At 43.5% G+C, this 13681-nt stretch overlaps 1 protein-coding gene across 13 annotated transcripts in view; it reads left to right on the forward strand.

The window, feature by feature from the left end:
* FBRSL1 (fibrosin-like 1) overlaps positions 1-13681 on the forward strand; it is a 398274-nt gene that overhangs the window by 297130 nt on the left and 87463 nt on the right. The window lies entirely within an intron of this gene.

Here is a 13681-nt window from a genome sequence, read left to right on the forward strand (position 1 = left end):
TTTTTTTTTTTTTTCCTTTTTTTTTTTTTTCCGCCCCACTGTCTCTAAGCCAATTCACTGTTAACAGTTCCATGTCAGCTAACCTGTTAGCTCAGGGTCTCATGACACGCTTGTGATAAGGCTTCTTGTTTCTAGCACCCCAAACCCTCTGTTATTAAGGGAGGAAATGGGAATGTTGTAAAACAAAAGCAGCACGTGCACTTGCTTGCAGTTATCTTCTTCCTTGAGGTTTCCTTGCACAGCCAAGCAGAAAAATGTTGAAGTTGAGTCAGGAAAGGCACGTGCCAGGCTGGGTTACCTTAATGCCAGACATCCTGTGAGAATTTGTGCGCTGACATGCTGACTCAGACTTGTCCAGCCCGCTGTCTTCTCCTGTGGCAAAGTTGATAAGAGCTGGAAAAGCCTCTTGTGATTTACAAGGGAGAGAGGATGGTGAGGGAGGAAGCCGTTATCCTTTTTCTGTGAGCGTGGAAAGAAGAGTCACGTCAGTAGAAATGACAATTGTGAAAATACCTCAGAAACAGGACCCAAGGGCAAGGCTATTGATTTTGTATTTAGAAAAAGGGTTGGTGTATTATGTTCTCTTCAGATGTCCTCTCTGAGAACTGCAATCAGAAGTGCTACTCCATCACCACAGCCGTGTAGTGAGTGTTGAACCTTGTGGGAGTCAGGGAGAACAAGCACCCTTCAGTCCAGAATCTCATTCATTATGAGCTACAGCAGAGAGATAAGAGGAAATGCTTACCCAACCCAGGTTATAGGCATCAGTTACATGTCAGCTTTTTACACTGCTGTTGACCCAGATCGGTGACAGTAGCTAAAATGATCATTTGCTGAAATTCTGACCCTTCTTGCATAATTTTCTAAAATAGTAGCAAGAAACAAAAAAAATCCTGTCCCAGTTTTGGTGCTTGGTTGGGTTTGATTTTCCGATGGTGTCTTCACTTTCAGTATCCATCAGTCGGTGTTACATGTGCTTCAAGTCAAAGCTGCCGTGAAGTGCGTTCCTCCTGCTGTTGTTGGGTTTGGGGTGGGGTTATTTTCAGGGTTTGGGGTGGGTTTTTTTGTTTGCTTTGTTTCCCTTCCCCCCCCCCCAAAAAGAAGTATGTTATCTCTCTGGTGACCTTTACGCTTATCTTTTTCTCACTATTTTTCTGTACTGGTTGTAGTAAATACCTAATTATTGCTAAGCTTTCGTTTCAGAAGTTACAGCTGGAAGACTAAGGTGGAAGAACAGTAATCAATAATAGCTTTTTTTATTAGATTAGGTTTAAAAGTCTTCCAGACCAATGTAATTCAGGATGCTCCTTTGATAGATAGTTTGTTCTTTGCAGTTTTTTCCAGTAACGTGTTTCTAGTTTGCTGGGGGTGCAAATTTGACATTTTGTAGGCAGCAACAGAATTCCATTTTTTTTTAAAAAATAATAGTATTCTCATTTTTGGAAACCAATTGCAGCCCCTTTGGTGTGCCAGTTACCCTGGTTTGTCTGACAGGTGTTATATCCATCGCTTTAATTTGTCTGCCAGTACCCTAGATTTTTTTGTAGTGTGGTTTTTGGTTTCTTCGACTTCATTGTTAACACGTGAATAAGCTGTATCATTATAAGTGCTTTCAATCCACTATGAATTGGATCTGGTTTGGGTAATTTACCATGTCCGTGCTACATCATCCTGTTTAAAGCAACAACCTTTAAGAATGCAGAGGTTTAAAGGTAAAAGTGTACACAGTAACTTGTAGTTGGTCCCTTACTGTCCAATCCACATCATATTTTGTGATCATGCAGTAGAGCTGAATCCACCATTTGCAACAATTTACGGAATATAAAATATATAGCTGTCAGTGGGCCCATAATTCTGGTTGCTTACTGTTATGTTCAAAACAAAACAACACCAGTGGCTGGAAGTAGTAGGGGCTCTTTAAAAGTATTAAATCTTCAAGCCATGTGAAATGCAATTGCCATGGCTTCTTTTTATAACAGCGTGCTTGTCTCCTAGAAATTATGCTATAATGAGGTTTGGTTTATATATTTTGCCCCTTTCCTCATTAAAGTGCTATCTCTGGGAAGAAGCGCTTTGTGTCTTGAAATACTGCGCGGTTAAAATGAAGGCAGGTTTATAAGGATTTAATGTACTTGGGAGCCAAGGTTTTGCAGCTTTATGGCAAAGATGTTTTAACAAAGGGCTTTATGGTAAGGGTGGGCTGTATTTTAGTCAGGCAGTTGCTCAAGGGAAAATTTTCAGTGTGAGCACGTCACAGCAGCAAGGAGAAATTCAGAGGGAAACAGGCTTCTGAGATCTAGTTGCCGTCTTGGCTGATATTAAGTCTTAATTCTTTTCAGTTCCAAGCCCTGAATTCTTTTTACCTCTTGGCTCAAGGAAGACAAAGTCTTGCGCAATGTCATGCAACAACATGACCAGGTCATTTAGATTTCTCATCTTAGTGCTCAAAGGCAGGGGGAAGGAGAGCGTGCCCAGGACAGCCACAGGTGGGATTATTCACACTTCCTCAGGACACGGCTTGTTTTTTCAGCCTTTTATCTCCAATATTCATTATTAAAATCTTACCCTGAAAGCAAGACTTTCTGAGTGTTTGGGGTTTGGAAGCGAAGAGGGCAGCAGTTGGGAGCAGCTGCCCATCCACCGCGGCAGCAGACGTGTTCTGGATCTGCCTGTTTCTCTGGGATACAGTTAATACCCCGTGGTTTCCTGAGAGCCAAAGGGTTCTGCCATGTAAAACAGGTATAAAATTACAACCAGACACGGTTGTTGCTTTAGCTTCTCAATGGGAACTTGCTGTTATTATAAATAAAACAATTTTGTTTTCAAGGTTAGCCAATGAAAAGCACTTAGCTAGGGCCTCGGTGGCAGCCAGGAGACATAACCTCACATCCTTGAAACAGTGCATAGAGAGATGGTCTTGGAAATCAGTTCAGAGCATTTCATGTTATCATTTGTAGCACCTTCTCTTACCCACAGAAAATTGTGTTTTACTTTTCTCTGGTGGTCTTCTTTCCATCCACATGCCCTCAGCTTGGCTGGTCATGGGTATTTCGCCCTGCTGGGCTCTAGCTTTCCAAGCAGAGCTACAGGGTCCCGCTAGAGGAACCCAATACTTTTCACTTTTCCAACTTTCTCTTTCTTGTGGAGTATCGTGGTTCTGTGTTATTTCCCCACAGATGAATTAGTTGATATTTTTCTAAGATGAATATGACTTCATCTTTCTGATGGCGCTGTGGACTTCCTAGGACTCTTTATGTTTATGATGTTTTTCTAGGATGAATGTGACTTCATCTTTCTGATGGCACTGTGGACTTCCTAGGACTCTTTATGTTTATTTTCTGGTATTTTACACCACCTCCTAAATTCAGTGCCGCTTACTGATTTTGTTAGCCCACCTCTAGAGGGAGGACAAATGTAATTTGGAGCAACGTTTGGGATCAAGGACAGAGGGTAGTTAAATCTTGACAGTGATGAAAATTTGGCTGCAGTCGAGGCAATCGCAGTGCCCCTGTGCTGAGGCCATGGAGGACCAAGTGCTCCTGCCCTGGGTTTGTGCTGTGAGTAGGTCTTGGGCAGGTTGCTGAGTCCATACAGGGATGGGGTGTCTGTAGGGTCAGCTTGGATTTTGAACTAGTGGCCGTAAACTGAAGACTTTTCATCCTGTTACTAGTCCCCTGGGCCGCGCAGTCCCAGTGTGTGTCATCTCCTATTAGTCTTGATGCAACCAATGACCTTGTTTGTGCGAGCGCATTAAGCACAACATTAGTGTCTAATTTGACTACTTTGAATTCAGGCAGGCTGTAATCAATCACCTGAGCTCTCCTGACAGTGACTATGGCTGGATGGGATAAGGAGAACAGATAAAATGCACATTTGGGCCAAAACTCTAGGAAATTGGAAAACTACTGGTGAACCTGTGTAGCTGATGTAACTGGAGCTGTGGGTGGAAACGGGTTCTTCGCTGGAAAGCAAAGGCTGCAAAAGCAAGAAATTTGTGGTCTTTGTAGAGGTCTGTTCAGCCGCCCCCCTGCCTGCTAAATACCGGCACAGTAGATGAGACCGCCAAGATACAGAGGCACCTTTTAGAAGATGTTATTGAGAGAAGTTCTAACCTACTGCAGTTTCTGGATCCCTTTTGAACCCCAGCAAGATTAGTTTCAGGATGGCTAAGATGAATTATGAGGCAGATAAATAAAAATGGCAGACTGGCATGGCTGGATGAAAAAGTGCGGTCAAAACAGTTCTGTCACTGAAGATGTTATTTCCATTAAATGTTTTGAGATTTAATATTGATTTCAGTGAAATTACCCTTGAAAACAGATTTCCTCCGAACCTTTATTTTTATATATTTGTTTTGGAACTACTTTGGGAGGCAGAAAAATGAAACTTTTGCTTCAAACAGTTTTTATGTTTTGAAATTGGCTTTTTTCACGGTATGAACAGTTTTAAAAATATTATTTATTATTTGTGTTCCAGTCATGCCTATGCACTCTAGTTATGGGCTAAACGTCATTTTGCTAACCGCAGTGCAGACCGGGGGGGATCAGTTTCTGCCTGAAAAAGCTTTGGGTTTGTATTTCTGACTGGGGCTGTGGTGATTGCCAGTGCCTATTTAAAAAAATACAAAAACCAAAAAGAAAAAAAAAAAACCTTCTCATTTTACAATATGTTGGCTGCCTTTTTGTTTAAAGAATTATAAATACATCAGCAGATTTTCCACAAAAACACATATGCTTTCTTCCTGATGAGCACGATGACGCACTGAGAATCCTTGCAAGGGGCCTTGAATCTCCTTCAAGTTGAGGATAGTGCTGAGGTTGAAATTGAAATTTTAAATAACTCTCTTCATTAAAAAAGATGCTGGTGGGGCCTTGTTAGCAGAAGAATTGCCATTTTCTGACTAATTTTTTTTTTGCCAGCATGGGAACAAAGAAAGAAAGGAGGAGGCAGAATAAAAGCCTGTGTGAGTGTACGCACCGAGGCTGCAGCTCTCTAAACTGGTAATGGTATCTGGAAAGAGTCCAGGCTGTTGTAAATATGAACTTTTGTCAATATTCCCCAAGCTTCTGTGGACTCTAGGGTGGGCTTTATTAGCTGAAGGTCACACCATTGTGCTGGCTCCCTCTCCTGAGACCTCTGATACCTTCCTGAAAGGACAGCCCATTATCCCTGGGCTTAGAAGCCAGCTTTCTCTTCAGTGGCGCTGAAGCTGATAAGCTTAAGAGGCATATTTCATCCCCCCACTGCTGCTTTCGGGAGACAAACAGTGTTTATCGTTCCTGATTAATTCCAGTTGAACAAAAAAATAAAATAGGGGGCATGTGTGTATGCACACGTGCACGCACGCCCAGAGACACAGACTTGACTTTTTTTTTTTTTCCAGGCTGGTCTTCTTGTGTATCATCAACTCGTGGGGCTGGCTCCAGCCAGCAGCCTCGGGGGCTGCATCTTTGGGTTTCCTTGGTGGTGTGTCCAAGGGGTGGTTTAGTTTGAGAGGATGCTGGGCTGCCGTCAGTGTAAAGAGAAAGGGATGGAAGGGGGGACGGAGTAGCAGCAGCCTGAACATCCAGGTTGGAATTGATTTGTGGCAATTAAGCATTAAGGTCTGGGAGAGCAGGACCACCTGCTGGGAGAGTGGCTTTCCATCACCTGTGAAAGATGAATGGCCTGAGGAGAGAGAAGGGCAGGGGTTTCTTACTCGGCTACCTGAAAAGAATCGTAAAAACACTGTATCTTGCCTCTGTATCTTGCAGCCCTGTTCACGACAGCTAAATCCCTTTGCTGGGAATTGTAGGCAAGAGCAGTGGAAGATAAAAATGCTGGTTGCTTCTACTGCTTCGGTTTCTCCATTTCTCTCTTTGAATCTGGCTTGAATTTTGTCAGGAGGTGTCTTGCTGATGTTCTTGTTACTTCTGTTTCACTAGAAATGTCTTCCATACGTAGCTCCCAGTTTCCTAGGGTTACTTTTTTCCCTTGTGCTGAGATTCAGAGTATAGAAGGAGTAACGATGGATCCCAGGTGCAATGAATGCCGTATTGACCCTCTGGTGACCTGTGAAATGCCCAGGGAGCATGTCCTGGTGGGTGGGGCAACTCACCTGCCTGTGCCTGAGATTTTCCGAGTCAAAAACGAGAATATAAGCACTGCATGGAGTCTGCTTGTTTGTTTAGATGACCACGTAGCTGCAGCCCAAGATGGGTCTTCTTCAATTCTGTTGTATTATATTGTATGTTCCAAGGCTGAGAAGCAGAAGGAGAGATCACATGTGGCTGAAAGGAGCCTGTTGAGTTCTTGACCAGAGGAGATGATATTTCACTCCATAAAACTCAATGGTTTTCAGCCTTTTTTAAAAAAAAAAAACAAAAGGTAAGGATGGTAGAGTGCTGTGCTGTGTGAACTGCTTTCTCTCATTTTGCTTTTGTTCATACAGAACAAAAAGAGGCTTCCCTGCTCTGCCCTGCCTCGGGTGCAGGGCTGAGGGGCAGCACACGGGTACCACACAGAAAGAAGCAGATCGGCTACTTAATGTACGTTGCATCAAATCTATATCTTGCTTGCCATGTGGCCCATGTTTAGGCCAGATTCTTGGTACTGGGGTTCAACTAACTTCATTTGCTGTGCCAGAGCAGAGAGAGATGGAACAATATTAAAAATAATTGTACAAAACTATGTTTACTTCTTGCCAGTGAGAACCATGTTTAAGGATGGATTTTTATATTAAGGCTCCAGCGCTAGTGTAAACAGAGTCTAATGGGAAAGGCTGTAAAATAATAGGGCTATTGGTTATCTTCGGGGGGGAGGGAAGGAATTTCCATAACACATTTCAAACTGGAACAGATCTGAAGCTTCGGCTGACCAAACACAACTAGCATTTCCATTTTAAAATGTATATAGAAGCATGAAATGGGAGTGGTGGGCTTCTAGTATTATTTTTTCAAGGGTAAACTCCCCAAGCCTGTGTGAATTGGGGACACTTATTTACTTCTAGTTTGTAGATTGTGTTAAACTTGTCATTCTTCACATGAAATAGAATACGGTTAAGTTTTGGATGAGAATCTCCTTAAAGGTACCACAGACTCCTTTTTAAGGGCAAAGTAGATTTGAGGGAGAAAATTACCAAAAGGTTCTGAAGCTATGTATGTGGTTCTTTCTCCAGATCAGTTAACATGGTGTAAAGATTTTTATTAGTCCAGTGGTGCACCATAGACTGGAGTAGGTAGTAAGTAGACTTGCTCGGACCCCGAGTTTGGTGGTAATGAAATGTTAATATGCGATTGGCAGAGCAAGCTTTTAATTTCCCTTAAAATGGAGGGGGCAGAAATGATCTCATCGGACAAGATGTAGTTGGGCTCCTGCCCACCGTTAGGTATGTCCTAGACAAGATTTATTTACTCGGTGTGAATGGCTTATTTCCCTTTCCCTCCCTGAATCTGGCCTGCTGTAGCTGTTAGCAAAAGAGCTCTCCACCTCCTGTATCGCAGGAAGCATTTTAGCTTTTGTTGAAATATGAAGCTCCTTTCCTTTATTAAAATTAAGAACCACTTTCTCACACGGCAAAGTGATAATAAAGACTGAAATTGGATCTATAACTTCATGAAAAGAAAGAGAATTTTTTAAAAGACAAATCATGTATGGTAATACCTCCATTGTTCTCTCGCTGTGTTCTTTGTATTGCTTAACTCCCTGCGAACAAAGAACTCATAACTGGAATTGTAAAAATAATCCAGGCATTTAAGTCAAAACTCAAAAGGCCCTTGGGAATCTCCTGCAAAGGTGTGCCCTTGAAATGATGGTTTATGGATTGTCTGAACAGGTTTGAACATCCTGGCCCTGAGGAACTCTGTGGGAATGTTGCCGCTGACTGCAGTGGGTCAGGATTTCACGCTCTGTACGTAGTGCTGGGCATTGAGCAGAGCCGTCTTTCAGGCTTTGAGAAAGCCTGACTCCCTCCTCACAAGCAGGCGGGAGATTTTCTAGTTGGTTGCACTCGTGAATTCTAGTGAAGGGAATTGCTTTTGGTCCCCCCATCTTTGTCACTTACTTAAACAAACATGCAAACTGGAAACAGGCACTTGCTTGAGCTTCGGCGATGGGTGCCTCCTGAAGATCTCGTTACTGATCTAGAACTTTGATTGGGAAAGTGGTTTTAAGCTCAGGTTCAACCCTGCTTAAATGAAACCGTTTGAGCAGAGAGATGGGAAATTTTATTCCCAGTTGGCATCCAGATGTCTGAACCCAGCTAGTTCAAAGTACGTTCGTTCTCTGACCTTGAACACAGATCAGTACGAAGGCTGTATTGTAAATTGAATCACCAGTTTATTGCAAAATAATGTATTTTTTAAAGTACAGGTCTTAAATGAGAAGTGAGGGAATTAATCCAAAATTTTTCTGCAGATTCAGCTAACCAAGGCCCTTTGGAACCCACTTGAATGGGGTACCCCTGAAGTTAGCCCTGTTTGAGCACGAGGTTGAGCCAGATGACCTCTCAGAGTTCCTTCCACTTGAGTGACTCAATGGTTCTCTGATATTTCATGCCTACCAGGGTATTTGAGCAAGCCATGGATTGCCTGACCCTGGTCATTGTAAACATGGACATCATATTCCTCTATTGTGTCACAGTCCAGGGAGAGGAGAGTCACCAGAGTTGTGGCAAATTCCCGTTTGTCCTCAGTCTTCCAAGCTGATGGTGCAGTGGCCAATGACATCAACTGCTGTTAAAGAACTGTTATTGATGGAGGAAGCTCTATATGTAATGAAAAAACGAAACTCAAACCATAATCCCAAAAACCATGATCCAGATCTCCAGGAAAATTGGAATACTTAAATTACCTAATTGTCTTTTCTCTATCAAGAGAAAATGTTTAGGAAAAATTATTAGGAAAAGCCTTCTAAGCTTTCAGCATCAATATCCCACAGACTGTTGTCACTCCAAAGTAATCCCACAAATCTCAACAAACTGATTTCTAGCGAACTTGTTCCTAATTAATACTAGTAGAACTTAATCAAAAAAGTGGGCTGTGTGCCACTCGTGTTACTATCAGTAGTTGGAAGAGGGAGTTGGAAAGCTACATCCTGTGTACAACACAAAAGTTTATTTAGGCTTCTCTGCCACTCAGGGGATCACAGAAATGTTGCAGTGGCTGAAAGATTGGCTATAACTTTTCTGTGTTTAGCTGTAATGGAATGTGCAAAAACTTTTAAAGTGCTTTTTAAGGAACTTTTAATTCCTTGAAAGTGCCTGGAGAGACCCAACCATCATGTCAGGGGGAATGTGTGTTGAAAGCTGCTTGAGAGAGGGACGTTTCTCAGAATAGTTTGCAGAAAGTAACAGTCACAACCCAGTATGGACAGTTAGATAAAATTAGAAGTAAATGGTTCGATTTTTCCCAACTATTTCTTGCTCAAGCACAGCTAACGGACACTTGTTTTTTTTAAGGAAAAAAAAAAAAAAAGGTTGGTTGTTCTTCTCTGTAGCTGTGTCTTGAGGGCTTTCCTTAATGAGCTGTCTCCTGTCCAGTATGGAAAGAAAAACAAAAGAGTTAGAGACCTTCCTTTGTCCCTATGTGATTTTAATCTGATTCATTCATTCCTAATCATCTTGAAGGATTAGAAAAACAAAACCTGTTAAATCTTGGTTCTTACTTCTTTTCTTTCTCTCCCAAACATCATCATTTGTTCTTTTATCATGTTGCATTTCTTTACCTCTGAATCAGCTGCCTTTTTATTTTTATTTTTTTTTTTTCTGTATGGCAGAAGTCGGGTGGAGAGGGAGGGAGGCGATGGGAGTGCTGCTGTCTTTGATTCGTTCGACACACAAGTGTTCCTTGGCCTTTCATACCGCGGAGTGGATGCAGCTCTTCAACAAATTGGACCTACTTGTTTGCTGGCCTAGGCCATCTTGTTATCCAGCCAGCTGTGTTTTGATCTTGGAGGGCTGTTTGAAGATTAAATTGAGACATCTTTTGTTACTATTAAGTGCAGTAATTAAATCAGCTCAGTGTTATTTAAGTGTGGAAAATGTCGCTTCGCTGGCCCATGGGTGCCTGAAGTTGCCATTAGACAGCTGTGTTGCTTCCAGTTCTAATGATGAAGAGGTAGGAGAAAAGAGCCAAGTGCTCTCTAAATAATTCTCAACTCTTTCTGGGTTATGCCGGGTCCCCTCCCCACCTTCTTGTGTGACGTTTCTGCCCCATCTCTTCTCAAGTCACAAAGAAGAAGGTTTTTTGAGAGGGAGTTCAAGCTATTGCGGGTGCCGTGTCCTGAGTGGGGGCTGTGGGACTGTGTGGGTGGAACGTGTGGCAGCGTGGCCGAGTTCCCCACATCGGTCCTCCCTCCTCCATCTCTGAGTCTGCCAGTTGTGGCTCTGTGGATGACAAAGGAGGCTGAGCGAGCGGGATGGATGCAATAAATGAGCAAACTTGGCTGCTTCCACCCTTCCCTTCCTCCGTTGGGGAGAGTCTGCCAGTCAAGTTGAGCATGGCCAGTACGTTGGTTCCCGTGAGGGTCATTGTAATACAATTTGCTGGTGAAGACTGGCCTGACCATGATGTGGTGGCACCTGGGAGATGTGAACTCTGGCTTAGGCCAGGGCTGGTATCACTCAGGGGTCACTCGGGGCTTAATGGGGTGAGAGTCAGTTGCCCTTAGTCCCCCCCTCTGCCTTCTGCTGGCCCAGCAGATGGCTTTGGGAGCAGTTGCAGGGGCAGTGATTGGCAGCAGGGAGCAGGCAGAGAGGCGCTGGGACAGAAAGCGAGACCCTCGGTGGGACAAGCAGCTCTTTGGAGGTCGAGTATGTTTTTAGGCCGGGTTAAGTTGCGCAGCAGTGTGGGTTCATGGCTGCTGGCAGCACTGATCACTTGAGCGTTGCCTTGTTCTTTCCTGTCGTCCCCTTCAGCAGCCCCCTCTTCCCTCCTCTCGCAGCCAAACGTACGGCTTGTGGTTCCCAGAGTGGAATTCAGCCGCTTGCCCTTCTCCAGCAGGAGCAGCAGCCGGGGGTGGACACAGCCCAGGGGGACAGGGGCTCCCTCCCCGGGACCCGCTCCAGCCTTTCCTCAGCCCTCTCCTCAGTCTGTCCTCCGGGATGCACCCGGCTTCCATCTCCAGTAATTGCCCGGCAACATCTATTTGCATTGCTTCGTACGCTGCTGGGTTTTATGGAGGGGGAAGTGTATTTGCACTTTGCGAGTGTTTTTGAGCTGCGGCAAGGGCAGAAGTATGGCAGATGGGTGGGGATGAGAGAATCGGGAGCATGATGAATCTGTTTTTCTTACCTTGTTTAAAATTGCCTGTTAAAATTCAGCAGCCGCACCTCCGATCAGCCTAATGGTGTCTGCCATGTTGCGAATACACAGTCATTAGTTGGTCCAATTCATGCATGCTGAGGTAGGAGGGTGATGTGAATGCAAAGGAGCTGGAGAGAATAGGAGCTGGGGGGGCAGAGGAAGGAGGGGGAGAAGCTTGGTAATACAGTGACAATGAAACATACGGTAGTCACACTGGAAAACTTTCTCCTTCATTAGCAGGGATCTGTTGAGTTTCTGCTCACATTAGGGTAATTAACACAAGTACAGATTGTTGAACATCTGTGCAGTTTAACTATATGGCCGGTTCCCAGGCTTTAAACAGGGCTGTGAGGAGCCAAATGCAAAGCAGTATGAAAAGCCCACACACTATTCATTTTACTGAAATTAGCATTTCTGGATGAAAGCTGATGTTGCACGTCGGCTATAAATTTTCTCTGGTCTGTTGCCAGGTTGGCTAATGATCTGAGGTTAGTGTTTGTTAATAATTTTTAAAAATTTGTTACTTTTAATATTCTGGAGGGAAAGTTTCTATCTCGTTCTCCTTTTCTTAAAAGGCGAAACAAAAAGCAAGCAAAACAAAGCATATGGGTATATTATATCTAATGTGTTTCTAATCTTTTTCCAGTGGAAACCCAGGAAGGAATTGCTGGTTCAGCCTCCACCGGGGGCTGTTGGCTTGGTGGAACCACCAAGGCTTTTTAATATTTCTGACCAAACTGCGGTTTTAATTTTCTAGCCTTGTAAATACCTGGGAGGCTCCGCTCACGGTGTGTTGTAGATAGGAGCTGGGTAAATAAAATGCAGGGGTTGGTCTGCAGGATGGTGGTTACCCAGGTACTGCTTCTCCGCACATCACCGTCCCGTAGCTCAGTGTGTGAGCACAGGGCTACCGCTCTAAAGGTGTAGCTGGATTTATGGAGAGCCTTCTGCCTTGCTTATCCCAGAGGACTGTTGTTTTGCTGTGGCATCTTGGAGCTTCCTCCTTGCTCGTTTTTGCCTCGCCAGCTGAGAGCATCTGGGAGATGAGGCTTGACAGACTCTGGAGCGTAATGGTTAGCAGCAGCGAGTTCTCCGCAGAGGGCCCTTCAGGCCACCGTTGCCTCATCAGACTTGGTCCAGCAGAGCCAGCGCTTGTTGGCCTTCGGGCTATGTAGCAAGATCACTTGGTACTTCAGTGTTTTTCATCCTTTTTCCCCTGTGTGGATAGGGACAGGCCGATTTTTCCTTAAATGGATGATTTGTGAAGCCTTCACATGGCTTTCCTGGCACTGATAATTCATGGTCATGTTTTTGATAGTGGATTTTAAGTGACTTTTCACTTTGCATGTAGAAATTTTCACTGGAAGTTCAGACCAATTATTTCTACACACGGCCATCCATAATTTTCTGATGGGATTCCCCTTGTGACATTTTTCTAACCGTCTTTTGGTGTTTTGCAATGTTCCTGGTTGTATATTGACTTGGGTGTTGTGGCTGTACCTATAGTTAAGCCTACGAGCAATACAACTGCATACCTAAATACACAAACACACTTGGTCTTGTATACAATTAAATTAAACAAATTTGTACCATGCTAGAAACCTTTTTTGAAAGTGGCTGTGCATTTCATCCAAAGTGTGAAGAGTGTGCCAGGAACCACAAAACCTTATAATTCGAAAGTGGAGTACACAGAGCTCCTTTATCATGAACACACTGGCGTTTTTTAATTAATCCTGTTATCTATTTCAGATATGCGTTTTAACATATGCTGAAAGAAAGATTTTTTAAAAAAACAAAAAACAAACAAAACAAAACAAAAACCTGACCAGATTTTTTCCACAAGTGGAATTGCTGCAAGGCAGGTAGCCCTTATAGCTGGGACAACAACTAGTGCACCATGTGTGTCAGGGAATTTTATTTTAATGGAGAAGACATTCATGTGTGAAGATAAAAAGCCTACCAATGTGCATAAAAATAATAATCCTCATTAGTACTATTTTATCCCTGCTGTTTTCACTAAGCAACAAAATTTTGTTCATGGCAAGTTTTTTTTAATGTAATCCCTGTGGGCTGATGTGAACAGAGATGACCTTTGCAACCCTACTTAAATTTTAAAAGGTTTGTATATTTTTTTTGTTTAATTGGGAGAGGAAGGGACTTGGTGGCCTGGAGGAAACGTAATTCTTGCCAGGAGTGCAGTGATTCGGTCCTTTAGTTCACCTTCAGCTCCTGCTCTGTGATGGCTTACGCTCCAGCCCATAATTTAGCTTGGCATCACTTGTTGGTGAAATTGTTGCTGTCACACCCACCACCTATTCCACAGCCTGCTGACAAACATCAGAGCTGCATGTTCTGTGCGACCAAAAAAGCTCCTGGGACCAAAATACAGGCTTCAGATT

Source organism: Calidris pugnax, unplaced genomic scaffold (genome assembly GCF_001431845.1).
Source record: "Calidris pugnax isolate Ruff unplaced genomic scaffold, ASM143184v1 scaffold32, whole genome shotgun sequence".
In the NCBI taxonomy this organism is placed as follows: domain Eukaryota; kingdom Metazoa; phylum Chordata; class Aves; order Charadriiformes; family Scolopacidae; genus Calidris; species Calidris pugnax.